The sequence below is a fragment of the Aquarana catesbeiana genome, linkage group LG01 (assembly GCF_042186555.1).
Source record: "Aquarana catesbeiana isolate 2022-GZ linkage group LG01, ASM4218655v1, whole genome shotgun sequence".
NCBI classification, from domain to species: Eukaryota; Metazoa; Chordata; class Amphibia; order Anura; family Ranidae; genus Aquarana; species Aquarana catesbeiana.
In genome coordinates this window covers 206,651,369-206,667,803 of record NC_133324.1, presented here as the reverse complement: position 1 = coordinate 206,667,803, position 16,435 = coordinate 206,651,369, and the positions used below count along the sequence as shown (strand labels likewise).

At 42.1% G+C, this 16,435-nt stretch overlaps 1 long non-coding RNA gene across 1 annotated transcript in view; it reads left to right on the top strand.

The window, feature by feature from the left end:
- LOC141138929 (uncharacterized) overlaps positions 1–5,808 on the top strand; it is a 54,511-nt gene extending 48,703 nt beyond the window's left edge. The window contains exon 3 of the long non-coding RNA XR_012243691.1: positions 5,351–5,808. This is a non-coding gene — a long non-coding RNA (uncharacterized lncRNA). The remainder of the gene's footprint in view (positions 1–5,350) is intronic.
- The last annotated feature ends 10,627 nt before the right edge of the window (positions 5,809–16,435 follow it).

The following is a 16,435-nucleotide window of genomic DNA, read 5'->3' as shown; positions in this document are numbered from 1 at the left end:
GTAAGCTCACATCCTTCATGGTGTTGGATTCACGGTGTCTGTCAAGCAAAAGTCACATGAATTTCATTGAGCTGTTCATAAGATGATTAACATTTTGCAAAGGAATTCTTGTTTGGAACTTCGATTTATTTTCACAGAATCACCCACAGAGTCAATAACTTCCTAGTTGGGACTGTGTTTGAACTATCTATTTTATCATTTATCATATGTTGTATAAGGTTAAGGTTCACTTGCACATTAGTTAGAGCGCAACCATATTTTGTATCTATCTTCCTCATTAGTACCCTGCAGTTGCACATCTGACAGCACTTTCGGGCCACTAGCGGGGTGCTTTTAACCCCCACTAGCAGCCAAAAAATGGTTGAAAGCACCCCGCAAAGCGCCGCTGCCGAAGTACTTTGCAGGCACTTCGGCAGCGCTGGCCATTGATTTCAATGGCAGGGGCAGTTTAGGAGCAGTGTATACACAGCTCCCGCACCGCCCCAAAGATGCTGCTTGCAGGACTTTTTTTCCCATCCTGCAAGCGCACCACCCCAGTGTGAAAGCACTCAGGCTTTCACACGGGCTGCAGAAGAGGCAGTTTATAGGCGCTTTTCAGGTGCTATTTTTAGTGCAAAAACGCCTGTAAAACGCCTCAGTGTGAAAGTAGCTTAAGAGCGCACAGCTAGCACACAGCTAAGCTGACTAACACTACACAAACAGATCACAATACACAGCAAAAAAGAATTTAGGAAATCACTAAATCCCTACACACATATTATATGATTATAACATAATACTTATTGCATATAGCACACTCAAATGTACATATAACTGTCCATTACAGCAAAAAATTAAAAGTAATAAAAATAAAGTAAAAATAAAAATATATACTTTTTCTCCTTATTGAACCCATCATCCAGGGGTTGGGGCAATCAATGAGCCTCTTAAGGGTCTTAAGATGATTTATTGGGGATGGTTTAGTAAAACCAGAGCATTCAGAATCTGGTGCAGCTGTGCATGGTAGCCAATCAGCTTCTAACTTCAGCTTGTTCAATGAAGCTTTGGCAATAAAGCCTGGAGATTGATTGATTTCTATGCAGAACTGCACCAGATTTTACACTCTCCAGTTTTAGTAAATCTTCCCCATTGCTTACTTGCTCTCATAACTGTATTCTCTAGTTTACTGCACTTGTTATACATGTGAAAAAATATTCAATAAGGACCCAATTTTGCAGAACTAATTCAATATATAAGGGTAGAGAAGCATTTTTTAAAAGAGAAAGCAAACTATATAATAATGTTATACAATGCATTTAAAGTAGAACTAAAGGCAAAACTTGTTTTTCCATTTTAGAGCAAGAGAGGGTTATAACCTCTGTCATTTTTTTTTTTTGTGGCACCTGCGTCCTATTGCAGAGATTTTCCTTCACTTCCCCAAAGTGAGGGAATCCCTGATTTTCACCAAAACTAGTGTACCCATTGGGGTATTTCCCTTCTATTTCTGTTCTGGTGACAACCCAAAATTTGGGATTTTCTTTCACTTTCACGCTCAGTGAAAATAATAAACAGGACAAATAGAGAGGGCGAATTTCCCCATTAGGGGTACAGATATCAATGAAAACCTTTTTAATTAGAGTTTCAAGTTTAGGTGTGTGCTGGGCTGCTGCCTCCCTAAAAGAACTCCACAAATGAAGGAAAAATAATTCAATTAAACTAAAAAGGGAAAGTGGTGCTGCCTTCCAGTTAACATGAAAAAAATCCCTATCAAACTGCCAGTATAGTGACAAATATAAATAGCAATGGCATACGTGTATATCCCAAATCTTCTATGCCAAGCCTATAATGATAGTGGATTGGGGAGATTGTGAGAAAATAAAAATAGGCATATATTTATATATACATATATATATATATATATATAGAGAGAGAGAGAGAGAGAGAGAGAGAGAGAGAGAGAGAGAGAGAGAGAGAAGAAAGAGAGAGAGAGGCTATATAGAAAGTGAATCAATGCTGCCTCAATATATAGTGCCCAAATTATATGTAATACAAAGTGTTGATAAACCAAGGTCATATAAAAAAAAGCATCAAATATATGCAAACTCATTTTATTGCAAACTAAGTGATCAACTTATGAAAAGAAAAAAGTCCAGATCTGCAACAAAAAAACTATTCACAGATAATGTCCATAATTAAAAATTCCTAAGGTGACTTGTGCAGGATACTAAAGTGACACTTTTTCGCAGCTTCCGTGTCAGATAATAAAGTGATTTTTCCTTGCTCCCCTCATGATTATGCACTCACCAGATCTCTGTACCCCTGCTGGGGTGAAAGGCGTGTATTCAGATTAGGCGCCGGTCCTGATGTACCGGTGATCAGTATGACTGCGTCCTCCGTAGTGTTGTTTATGCAAAGGGGTATCCACATGTAAATGAGTTTAAAAAATGGGCACTCATAGTGTAAATCTGGTTAATCAAATTTATTTTAAAAAAAGTATATAATCTTTAAAAAGTGGGGCTTCAATTGCCTAAGCTTGCATAGAGGTAAAAACAAGTCCTTAGGTCTAGACGGCGTGCGTTCCACAGACCACAGCGCAAAAACCTGGAAGTTCCGGAAGTGATGTGAATGCGTACCAAGCTCCACCTTACGTGTTTCATCATAGGACGTCAACTGAGGCGGAGCCATCTTGGTACATCCCACGTCTTTTATAGCAAGCAGAGGTGCTAATGCAGCCATTTCCAATTTAGCTGAATAACATAAAAATGAAAGAAAGGGGGAAAGTTCCTATCTTGAATAATGCCTTACCTAATTCACCACTTAAGGTCCATTCTAATTAATAGCTATTATTCATTAAATAAGGCAAGTATATGATGAGTATCACGGGAAACCACACGTGCCCCCAGGTGGTCCAAATCAATATTATATATGCCAATGCACCTCCATTTACCAAATTGCATAACAGATATTACCTAGTAAAACTATACAGATATGTAAAACAAAGATTAAAAAAGTGCAATATATTAAATGCATTCAAGGGCCCCGCTTTTTAAAGATTATATACTTTTTTAAAAATAAACTTGATTAACCGGATTTACACTATGAGTGCCCGTTTTTTAAACTCAATTACATGTGGATACCCCTTTGCATGAACAACGCTACGGAGGACGCAGTCATACTGATCACCGGGACATCAGAACCGGAGCCTAATCTGATTATACACCTTTCACCCCTGCAGGGGTTCAGAGATCTGGTGAGTGCATAATCAAGAGGGGAGCACGAAAAAAATCACTTTATCTTCTGACATGGAAGCTGCGATAAAGTGTCACTTTGGTATCCTGCACAAGTCACCTTGGGAATTTTTAACTATGGACATTATCTGTGAATAGCTTTTTTGTTGCAGATCTGGACTTTTTTCTTGATCACTTCAGTATTGTTACACAACTTTGCACTGAAATCAGTTTGCTTATACTTGATGCTTTTTTATATGCACTTGGTTTATTAACACTTTGTACTACATATAATTTGGGCACTATATATTGAGGCAGCATTGATTCACCAGAGGAGATTGCTATATAACCCCTCTCTCTCTCTCTCTCTCTCTCTCTCTCTCTCTCTCTATATATATATATATATATATATATATATATATATATATATAGTATCTGACAAAAGTAAGTACACCCCCCACATTTTTGTAAATAATTTATTCTATCTTTTCATGTGACAACACTGAAGAAATGACACTTTGCTACAGTATAAAGTAGTGAGTGTATAGCTTGTATAACAGTGTAAATTTGCTGTCCCCTCAAAATAACTCAACACACAGCCATTAATGTCTAAACCGCTGGCAGCAAAAGTGAGTACACCCCTAAGTGAAAATGAACAAATTGGGCCCAAAGTGTCAATATTTTGTGAGGCCACCATTATTTTCCAGCACTGCCTTAACCCTCTTGGGCATGGAGTTCACCAAAGCTTCACAGGTTGCCACTGGAGTCCTCTTCCACTCCTCCATGACGACATCATGGAGCTGGTGGATGTTAGAGACCTTGCGCTCCTCCACCTTCTGTTTGAGGATGCCCCACAGATACTCAATAGGGTTTAGGTCTGGAGACATGCTTGGCCATCACCTTTACCCTCAGCTTCTTTAGCAAGGCAGTGGTCCTCTTGGAGGTGTGTTTGGGGTCGTTATCATGTTGGAATACTGCCCTGCGGCCCAGTCTCCGAAGGGAGGGGATCATGCTTTGCTTCAGTATGTCACAGTACATGTTGGCATTCATGGTTCCCTCAATGAACTATAGCTACCCAGTACCGGAAGCACTCATGCAGCCCCAGACCATGACACTCCCACCACCATGCTTGAATGTAGGCAAGACACACTTGTCTTTGTACTCCTCACCTGGTTGCCACCACATATGCTTGACACCATCTGTATCAAATAAGTTTATCTTGGTCTCATCAGACCACAGGACATGGTTCCAGTAATCTGTGTCCTTAGTCTGCCTGTCTTCAGCAAACTGTTTGTGGGCTTTCTTGTGCATCATCTTTAGAAAAGGCTTTGTTCTGGGACGACAGCCATGCAGACCAATTTGATGCAGTGTGCGGGGTATGGTCTGAGCACTGACAGGCTGACTGCCCCCCACCCCTTCAACCTCTGCAGCAATGCTGGCAGCACTCATATGTCTATTTCCCAAAGAGAACCTCTGGATATGATGCTGAGCATGTGCACTCAACTTCTTTGGTGGACCATGGCGAGGCCTGTTCTGAGTGGAACCTGTCCTGTTAAACCGCTGTATGGTCTTGGCCACCCTGCTGCAGCTCAGTTTCAGGGTCTTGGCATTTTCTTATAACCTAGGCCATCTTTATGTAGAGCAACAATTCTTTTTTTCAGATCCTCAGAGAGTTCTTTGCCATGAGGTGCCATGTTGAACTTCCAGTGACCAGTATGAGAGAGTGAGAGCGATAACACCAAATATATACCTATTTTTATTTTCTCACAATATCCCCAATCCACTATCACTTATAGGCTTGGCATAGAAGATTTGGGATATACACGTATGCCATTGCTATTTATATTTGTCACTTTACTGGCAGTTTAATAGGGATTTGTTCACATTAACTGGAAGGCAGCACCACTTTCCCTTTTTTGTTTTATTGAGCAATGAAAACCTGACAGGTGTTCTAAACCCTCTCCACTCTATGCAAAAGTAAAAAAAAAGTTTTGTCTTTAGTCAGATTTTAAGGCAAACGTACCTTTTGGTTCAGTCCGTTACCATGATAATAGATCCATGGTTTTTCTTGCTGCTGAAAAGTCTCCAGTTCCATCTTTGTGGACGTTTTATCCACTGCTGGTGTTCTTCTCTTTCATTGATAGGGCAGCCTGTGACGATGCATCTCCTAAATACGTGCGATGGAGTTGTGAGATTTCATCATTAAAGTGACTATGTCATGTACAAAGAATTAAAAAGGAAAAAACTCTGTAAATATCAAGAAGCAAAGGAATACCTACCTCTTCTGCCGCCCATGCAACCAACTGAAGTTTCTTCAAGGAATGACACTTCCGGGAGTTTCGGTCTTCTGTGTCTCCTGCAGTGCCTAGCAGTTCATTCTGTACTGTAAGGAGACACAGTAAAGAGAGTAACCTGTAGAGCCATGTAGGACAGAAGGAGAAACCACTAAATGATGTAGGTCGAGGGAGGAGGGACGTCAGCAAAATTATTAATATGTAATCAGGTAGTTTACAGCTGTTCAAAGAATTTCTACGTGATACAGCACACATGAGGTCACAGATGGATTTTAAAGCAAGATCATGGTGCTATTGCTTGTACAGTACATCTTCTCACTCTCCTGCCACTGTATAAGTTATGGCTGGGCTGTTAAAGGATTAAGCTGAAGCCAGAGCAAATTTTTAAAAATAAAATTATAAAATAAATGCAGGTATGTGTTTAATAAAATGAATCCTCTTCACCACTGCATCCTGTGTCATTGTAATGTTTCCACAGTTTTCCGATGATGATGATGATGGGGGAAAAAAATCAGGGCCCCTTGGGACCCAAACTACTCCGCTGGTCGATCTGAGCATGTGCCTGACAGCTGGCCAGCTAGGACCATCTCTTTAGCACTGCAATAGCTTTGGATATAGAATAATGGAATAGAGTTTGAAAGCAGAATAACAGTTAGAATAGCAGATTGCCAAATCTGCCACCAACATTTGATTTAAAAGACCAGTCTTTATTGAAATTTTGAAGGTAGATATTTTCTTCTTTATTGTGTACAAATCGTGTGCATGATAAACAAGTCACCCTGCCATGAGATTTCTGAACGTACACAATAGGCTTGTATCTGATTTTTTCATAATTATTTCCCTGAGGCCCACTTAAACTGAAATAAAAGTATTGATTTATTTGTATCATGCAGTTCAAAGAGACTTATTCTAGCGGGGCATGCCCTTCTTTCAACTCTGAAATGTTCTTTTCTTCTCTTCTCAGCTCTGCAGGTAATTTTAGAGATGTGGCATCTGCTTCAGCTGCCTAGAAAATAGAGGAAGGTATTCATTAATTTGCCAATACCTCTAACTAACTGCACACTCGGTGATGTTTTGACAAGCAAAACAAGTATACAAAACACAGTTTATACATTGCCTATACCACAATAATGAAATAAAGGTTAACAACTGAGCAAAAAGCCAAGAAGACTGCAGGATACAGGTCACTGATCTTGTACTTTTTTCTTCAGTTCACCATAGGTTTCATTTATATAACAGAATTCAACAATGGGGGTTTAATACAACAAGAGGACCATGGCTGGGAATCTATTCTGTCACCAGATGTTTTTAAGCCCTATCTCTGCTCATTCCTATTGCTTTCCACTAATATTTAGTCCCAGAAAAAAAAAACAATAATATCCACAAACAGTCCTTTGTGACACCCAAAGGTAGAAAAATAATAGACAGCTGGAAACCGTTCGTTGTAGAAATAATTTAGTAATGTGTCCATGTCTAGAAAATTACAGTAACCTTTGAAGGATGTTCCTCTCTTAAGCCTCATACACACTACTATTTTTTTTTCATTCAACCCAGTGCGTAGAACAAAAAAAAAAAAAGACAGCTCAGGTCTGAGCGCTGTACTAACAATCCGATGTTAGTACAGCAATCTTCCCTGCTGTGCTATTGTGTTCTAACAGGGGGGGGCTCCCACGCCAGAACACTCCAGTCAGCACTCTCAACCATTGGTTGATAGAGCGGAGCAGGAGCCGGCAGCAGACCTTTTTTGGTCATGACACTTTGACATTGCCTTCTGTCGGACTGGCTGCCGTACACATGGGTCGAATGTCAGCTGGTTCAATAGAAACTGCCCAACATTCGGCCTGTGAGTATGGGGCTTTATAGGTTCCATTTACACCTGGCTGTTCCATGCATTATCACATTAATGTGTATACTTCACTCATTAACATGCAGATTTTGCTTGTTAACATGTGTTGCATTAAGGCAGTCAATTAATTTTCAATAAAAAAAAACGGCTGATGCCACCCAACTGTGTGTACTAGGCTTTAGGCCCCTTTCACACATGCGGACTGTTAGTTTTATCAGTACAGTCACAATTGTTTGAAGAAAATACGGATGACGTTTACATCAGTTTGTCATCAGTTTTTCATCCGATTTTACATCAGTTTTTTACATCCACCAGCTAGAGTCCTTAACCACTTGAGTCCCAGAGAAAAATAGGGCTTTAATCCATTCCAAATAACGGATGTGGACAGAAGTGGATTTAAATGGATGTAAATGGATGATGATGATCATCATTTTCCATAGAGATGCATTAATGCCCGTTTTGCATTCGTCAACAGATGGATGAAAAATGGACAAATGGTTCGCATGTGTGAAAAGGGTCTAAGGCAAAAGGCATCAAAAGACATTCCACCCTCAGTTTCTTGTTGTCAAGTGAGTGCCCCACCACCCAGGACTAATGATAGACTGGCTGTCCCTCTGGCAGGATCTGGCAACAAGCAGATTGCTTCATTGCCAGGATAAGACCACTGACAGAATGTCAAACACTTGTGTTTATTGCTATCTCAGTAACCCTCCCACCAAAGTTTATTACAACACAGAAATGCTCAATGCCAGAGTCCATTACAATACTAGATACCCTTAAGTGTATATCACATGACTAAAATTCTTTGCATTGCAATCTTTTTGACATTTCGGGACTCAAGACACTTAGCAACATGCTAGGGCCCTCCAACCAAGTTTGTCACAAACTTGGGAGTCCTATTATCAATTCCATTCATGCCATGCAATAGAGCCCATAAAGGCTCCCAGAAGCCTAAAGAGAACGCCTCCATTCTTTATTATTGAAAACAGACATGTTGTCACTGTTTGAATCATTCGTCTTTGAGTAGGCATTAGAACCACCAAAGCCACAATAGAAGACAAAGGCATCTGGAACTCAACGGCAGCGAACAAAAATGTAATCTCAAGAGAGACTAGTAGTAGCACCGGCACTGTAGTGAAAAGAACTTGGATAAGGTCATTTTGTCAGAAACCATGAATCTACCGAGACAGAAGTGCAGTTAAAATCACACATTTGTTTGATAATAACGATAGTAAAAGGTAAACAGAGCAACATAGTCAAATCATAGCCAGAGTTTAGTAACCAGAACAGATAGTCAGACAAGAAATCAGCATACTTCAGGACAGGTCAGGAAATCAGGAAACTGGAGAATCAGCGTAGTGAATAAGCAAGCAGGATCAGGAACCAGAAGGGACGTCAGCCAAGCAAGTCTTCAACAGGTACACAGGAGAGAGTTTCTGGGTGTGTTGACCAAGGCGAAAGCAGAAGGGAACTGAACTAAACAGCTTAAGTAACCAGCAGAACTAACGAACAGGATATCATCATCAGGTGAGTCACTATGGAAAAGATTGGAGCTGGCAGACAGCTGAGCAACCTGCCGTGAGAAGGAAGGGTTGAGCCCAGCCCTGACAGTATCCCCTCCTCAACGACCTCTCCCACTCGGAGGACCACCAGGTGTGAGGGGAAAACGTCTATGGAAAGCACGGAGGAGGACAGGGGCATGTACGTCAGAGGATGAGACCCAAGAGTGTTCTTCTGGACCGTACCCTTTCCAATGCACCAGGTACTGTACGCGCCCATGGAACCTACGGGAGTCAACAACGGACTGTACTTCATACTCCTCATGGTTCCCCACCTGTACTGGGTAAGGATGTGGCACTGAGGTAGTAAAGAGGTTGCAGACCAAAGGTTTTAATAAGGAGACATGGAATACATTTGAGATACACATATTAGAAGGAAGGTCTAAAGTGTAAACCATAGGGTTAATCCTGCAGAGAATACGGAAAGGCCCAATAAACCGAGGTGCCAACTTCAGTGAAGGAACACGGAGTCGGAGGTTTGCAAGATGATAGCCAGACCCTGTCCCCAACCTGGTAGGAAGGCGCAGGCAGGCATCTGTAGTCAGCAAGGTGTCTGTACCTATCATTGGCATTTCGCAAAGCCACCTGGACTTGTGCCAGGAACGAAGACCACGGAGATGCTCCTCTAACGCAGGGATGTTCTGCGGAACAAATGAGTCAGGCAACATGGAAGGTTGGAAACCATAGTTTGCCATAAACAGGGACAAACTGGAAGCAGAATTCAAGGCACTATTGTGAGCAAACTTCGCCCAAGGTAAGAGGTCTGACCAGTTGTTATGATGGTCAGAAATATAGCAACGTAGAAACTGCTCCAAAGACTGGTTGGCTCGTTCTGTGGCCCCATTAGACTGCGGGTGATAGGAGGTGATGCGAGGAGAAAGAAAGCTGAATTGCCAACTGTGCACAAAAGGCTCGCCAGACCTGGGACACAAACTGACTATCCCTGTCTGAGACGATCACCTTGGGTAGCCCATGTAAGCGAAAGATCCTCCGAGCAAAAATGGAAGCCAGTTCCTTAGATGTGGACAACTTTTTAAGTGGAATACAATGAGACATCTTCGAGAACCGATCAACCACCATAAGGATAACCGTGTTGCCCTGAGAGTTGGGTAACTACACAATGAAATCATTGGACAGGTGGGTCCAAGGCTTCTCTCCATTGGGTATGGGTTGAAGGAGGCCCACTGGAAGGTGTCATGGTGTTTTACTCTGAGCACATGTGGAACAAGCAGCTACGAAGGCGGCTACATCAGCACGTAGACTAGGCCAGCAGAATTGTTGGGAAGTGGCCCAAAAGAGTTAATTCTTCCCAGGGTGGCCAGCAGTCTTGGGAGAATGGTAAGTCTGGAGCACGGCAGTACGGAGACTCTCATAGACAAAGCAGTGGTCACAAGGTTTCTCAGGAGGAGCATGGACCTGAGCGGCAAGAATTTTGTCACCCAAAGGAGACGTGAAACTGGTGCAAACCGTAGCCAGAATATGATCAGGAGGAATCACAGGAACTGATTCCATCTTGTAAGTGGAGGAAAATTGTCGCGACAAAGCGCCAGCCCTTACATTCTTAGTACTGGGTAAGAATGAGACAATGTAATTGAAACTTGACAAGAAAAGAGCCCATCGCGCCCTTCTGGGAGAGAGGCGTTTAGCCTCAGACAAGAATGTAAGATTCTTATGGTCAGTAAGAATGAGAACCGGCACAGTGGTACCTTCAAGGAGATGCCTCCATTCTTTAAGGGCTAAAATGATCGCTAACAACTCTCTGTCACCACTCTTGTAATTGCATTCCGCAGGTGACAATTTCTTGGAAAAGTAGTCACAAGGATGCATAGCGCTCTCAGAGGTAGGACGTTGAGACAGAAGGGTGCCAACTCCAGTCTCAGAAGCATCAACCTCAAGGATAAAGGGTAATGTAGGATCAGAATGTGCCAACACAGGAGCAGAAACAAAGGCAGCCTTGAGACTCTCAAAGGCCTTAATGGACTCCGAAGACCAACTCTGTGGGTTACCGTCCTTTCTGGTCATATCAGTCAGGGGCTTGACCAGAGACAAGAAGTTACGAATAAACTTTCGATAATAATTGGCAAAGCCAAGAAAATGTTGCAGAGGACGTATACCCACAGGTCAGGGCCACTGTAGGACTGCTGAAAGTTTCTCCGGGTCCATCGAAAAACCGGCAGTGGAAATGACATAATCCAGGAATTTAACCTGTTCATGATGGAACTCGCACTTCTCCAATTTACAATAGAGATTGTTCTCTCTCAGCTTCCAAAGCACATGACAGACATCCGTGTGGTGGCTCTCTAGGGACTTGGAAAAAATGAGGATATCATCGAGATAAACCACCACACATAGCTGCAACAAATCTCAGAGGACATTGTTGATAAATTCCTGGAAAACTGCCAGAGAGTTGCAAAGGCCAAATGGCATTATGAGGTACTCACAATGGCCTGTTCTGGTATTAAATGCAGTTTTCCATTTGTCGTCTTCCTTGATCCTCACAAGATTGTATGCTCTTCTCGAATCCAGCTTCATGAAAACCGTTGCTCCCTTGAGGCAGTCAAATAACTCCGCGATCAACGGAATTGGATAAGCATTTTTAATCGTGAAACGATCGAGACCCCTATAATCAATACAAGGTCTCAGTTCACCACTCCTCTTCTTCACAAAGAAGAAACCAGCACCAGCAGGAGATGAGGACTTGTGGATGAATCCTCGAGAAAGTGCGTCTGCAACATACTCCTCCATGGCCTCAGCCTCCGAGACCAACAAAGGGTAAACCCGGCCACGAGGGGGTATGGCACTAGGTTGAAGGTCAATTGCGCAATCATATGTCCGGTGTGGGGGCACACTACCGGCTTGACCTTTGTCAAAGACATCGCTAAAATCGCAGTACTCCTCCGGCAGGGAAGAGAGTGAAGAGGTGCATAGGACCTTAGCCACATTCTGGAAGCATGTCTTGCTGCATTGTGGTGACCAGGAGAGAACCTCAGCACCAAGCCAATCAAAAGAGGGGTTGTGCCTCTGCAATCAAGGATAACCAATAACCAGCGGAAACTTAGGTGAGGAAATAACTTGGAATTGGATTATCTCATGGTGAAGAGCGCCTATGGCCATGGGCAATGGAACAGTCTCATGAGTCACATGGGCAGGCTGTAAAGGTCTCCCATCAAGAGCCTCAAAGGCAAGTGGAGTGACACAAAGTTGCAGTGGAATCAAGTGCTTAGAAACAAAGACAGCATCAATGAACAGGCCAGCAGCCCCAAAGTCGATTGAGAAAAAGCAGCCACAAGGGTCTCATTGTTCCACGCAACCTCTGCTGCCAGAGTACGGAATTCAATGGCGTAATCGGCAACAGTTCTCGTACTCTGTTTGATGGACATGAGGCACTTGGCAGCAGAAGAGGAGTGTGCAGGAACGTCAAATACCCTTTTAAAGGAAGCCACAAACTCTGGGTAACTCAGCACAACAGGTTTTTGCGTCTCCCATAGAGGGTTTGCCCAGGCCAAGGCTCTCTCAGAAAGCAAAGATATCACGAAACCTACTTTTCTTCTGTATGTGGGAAACTCCTGAGGCAGCATCTCAAAGTATATCTCAACCTGACTGAGAAACCCTCTTCATTGAACTGGATCGCCCCAAATCGCTGGGGAAATACCAGAAATACCTCTTATAGAGGTAGTACTCGAGGTGGGTGTCTGCACAGAGACTGGAGCAGCAGCAGGAACGGCCTGCAACACAGGTTGTAGCGGAGCAGCAACAGTGGGAGATTCCAGGTGAGCCGTGCGTTTCAGGAGCATCTGTAATGCTAAGGCAAACTGATCCCCACGGTGATCCTGCTCATCCAACCTGGAAAAAATATTACCAACAAGTGGATTGACTGCATCTTCTGAATTCATGGCCTTTGCCTACTGATAAAAACCATGAATTAGACTGAGACAGAAGTGCAGTTAAAATCACACTTGTTTAATAATAACAATAGTAAAAGGTAAACAGAGCAATATAGTCAAACCATAGCCAGAGTTCGGTAACCGGAGTGGATAGTCAGACAAGCCAGAATGTACGTCATACGTCAGGACAGGCCAGGAAATCAGGAAACCAGAGAATCAGCGTAGTGGAACAGCAAGCAGGATCAAGAACCAGAAGGGATGTCAGCCAAGCTAGTCTTCAACAGGTAGACAGGAGAGAGTCTCTGGGTGTGTTGACCAAGGCAAAGGTAGAGGGGAAGTGAACTGTTCTTCAGCAGGACTGAGGAACAGGATATCATTTTCAGGTGAGTCACTGTGGAAAAGATTGGAGCTGACAATTAACCGACAGCTGAGCGGCCTGCTCTGAGAAGGAAGGGCCGAGCGCAGCCCTGACACATTTTGGATGATACAGGCAGTTTACTTAGGCCTGTCTCAAAGGAAATAGGGACTTGTCCAAAAAAGTGACTTAGATAGCATTGGTTTGAATGAGACTGGGAAGACATACTCAACTCATACAAGATTGTGCCAGTAGAGACTGACAACTCAAACAAGATTGCTTATAGGGAGACTGCCAGCTCTAATTGGCCACTTGGGCACTGGAAATAGGGCCAGGTCCAAAACCTATGATGCATGATAAGTTGCAGGACCATAGACTCTTGGTGTAGGACCTCTGAAGCAGAGTTTGCGCACAGACCATCTGTTCTGGAAAGTCTGGAAGTTGAAACAAGGGTGCTGTTTATAGTATAAATCTTTCTGGCTCTAACTTGAGGTTTCGGTTTCGGAGGCTTTGGTTGTTGTGAAATTAGAAGAAACGTTTTAATTGACATTAACATCAGACAAAGTAAGTGTACTTCGAAAAATCACCTCTCTCCCAATCCAGTCTGTGTACAGTAGTTAACATGTGTGAGATTGCCTCAGCCTTGCACCACTCCACAAGCCAAACCCTCTGACAAGTTTTGTCCCACCCAGTGGGGCTTAGTCATAAAGGTACTCTATGACTAAGCCACAGTGGGCGGGATGAAACATGTCAGAGAGTGTGGCTTGTGGAGCAGAGCAAAGCTGAGGCAATCTCACACATGGTAACTACCCAGACTGGATTGGAAGAGCGGCAATTTTTCAAAGTATGCTATACACTACTGGATTGAAATGCCAACACCCCATTCCTGAGCACCAGCGGTACCATATGAATTTCCTCTTCTTTGCTTAGAGCAGCACTACAAGTATAAGCAAATAAAGCAAGTCTGGTTCAAACTTCAATTAAAGTCCAACTCCAGGAAAAATAAAACCCACAAAGGCACTTTCTCTCCCCCTGCCCGCATACATGTCTACCCTCAATGTTTAATAATTTTCAATATACATACAGTGTCTTGCAAAAGTATTCACCCCCTTGGCATTTTTTTGTGTTTTGATGCCTCACAATCTGGAATTACCATGGATTGTTTGAGGATTTCATCATCATTTAATTTACAGAATATGCCCACAACTTTGAAGATTTTTTTTTTTTTTTATTGTGAAGCAAACAACAAATAGGACAAAATAACAGAAAAAGTCAATGTGCATAACTATTCAAGTCAATTCAAGTCAATACTTTGTAGAGCCACCTCTTGTGGCTATCACAGCTCCAAGTCACTTTGGATAAGTCTCTATGAGCTTGCCACATCTTACCGCTGGGATTTTTTCCCATTCCTCCTTGCAAAACTGCTCCAGCTCCTTTAAGTTGGATGGTTTGCGCTTGTAAACAGCAATCTTTAAGTCTGACCACAGATTTTCTATTGGATTGAGGTCTGGGCTTTGACTAGGCCATTCGAACACATTTACATGTGTTCCCATAAACCACTCAAGTGTTGCTTTAGAAGTGTGTTTGGGGTCATTGTCCTGCTGGAAGGTGAACCTCCATCCTAGCCTCAAATCACACACAGAGTGGTACATGTTTTGCTCAAAAATTTCTCTGTATTTAGGGCCATCCATCTTTCCCTCAACTCTGGACAATTTCCCAGACCCGACTACTGAAAAACATCCCTACAGCATGATGGCTTTCTTCTGGCCACTCTGCCATAAAGCCAAACTCTATGGAGCGTACGGCTTATTGTCGTCCTATGTACAGATACTCCAGTCTCTGCTGTGGAACTCTGCAGCTCCTCCAGGGTTACCTTAGGTCTCTGTGCTGCTTCTCTGATTAATGCCCTCCTTGCCCGGTCCGTGAGTTTTGGTGTGCGGCCGTCTCTTGGCAGGTTTGCTGTTGTGCCATCTTCTTCCGTTTAGTTATGATAGATTTGATGGTGCTCCTAGAGATCATCAAAGATTTGTATATTTTTTATAAGCTAACCCTGACTTGTACTTCTCAACATCAATGTCCCTTACTTGTTTGGAGAGTTCCTTGGTCTTCATGGCAGTGTTTGGTTAGTGGTGCCTCTTGCTTAGGTGTTACAGCCTCTGGGGCCTTTCAAAAAGGTGTGTGTATGTAATGACAGATCATGTGACACTTAGATTGCACACAGTTGGACATCATTTCACTAATTATGTGACTTCTGAAGGAAATTGGTTGCACCAGAATTTTTTATTGGCTTCATAACAAAGGTGGTGAATACATACGCACATGCCAATCATCAGTTTTTTATTTCTCAAAAATAGTTTTATGCATATATTTTTCTAATTTTACTTCACCAACTTAGACTATTGTGTTCTTATCCATCACATATAATTCAGATTAAAAAAAAACATTGAACTAAAGGCTGTAATGTAACAAAATAAGTAAAAAGCAAAGGGGGTGAATACTTTTTCAAGGCAATGTACCTTAAATTCCTAAAATTCCTACCAAACAGATATGGCAAACTGTTTAATGGAATATTTAACAGACCAGAGTAGAGTAAATAAGATACATTCAATATAAGGATTTACATATACTTTAAAGTGACACGAAACAATATACTTATTCTCCAAAAATAATCCTTAAATAATCCTTAATTATCCAATACTTAATGATCCTGTAATCTATTTTTCATTCAATTGTTTCCTACTGTGTTTTTCTGCCTCTTTGTAATGTCCTCTGTACACATTAGTTGTGGTCATATGAGCTGCAGTATGCACACTACAAATCTCCTAGTCCATATTGTCTAGTCCATCTCAGGAGAGAGCAAGAGAGAATGGCTACTTTCCTACATGCAGTAGGATCATGCAGAAAAAACGTTGCCATCCTCCAACCTGAAGTTGGATCGCAGCAGCAAAAAAAGGACTTTGGAGATTTGGAAGAAACTGAGAGCAATAGAAGGTACTTTTTCGAATTAAGAATACATATTTAAATAAATTACTTTTTAAACTAGAGTTTAGTGTCATTTTAATTTTCTGCCATGCATTGTACAATTGGAATATCTTCTTCTTAACTTTATTGTATTAGTGGAAATGTATTTTTCAGTTATGGAAAATACTATGGAAATAGAGAGCAAGTTAACAGCCATTTTTGTGCCAGGCTAATAAAATGATAGGAATGCTGGTGTTTAAAAATCTTTGTAAACTCTTGGACATAGAGTGCGCATGGACTGTATCATACTGATGGTTTAATGAGGGGTAA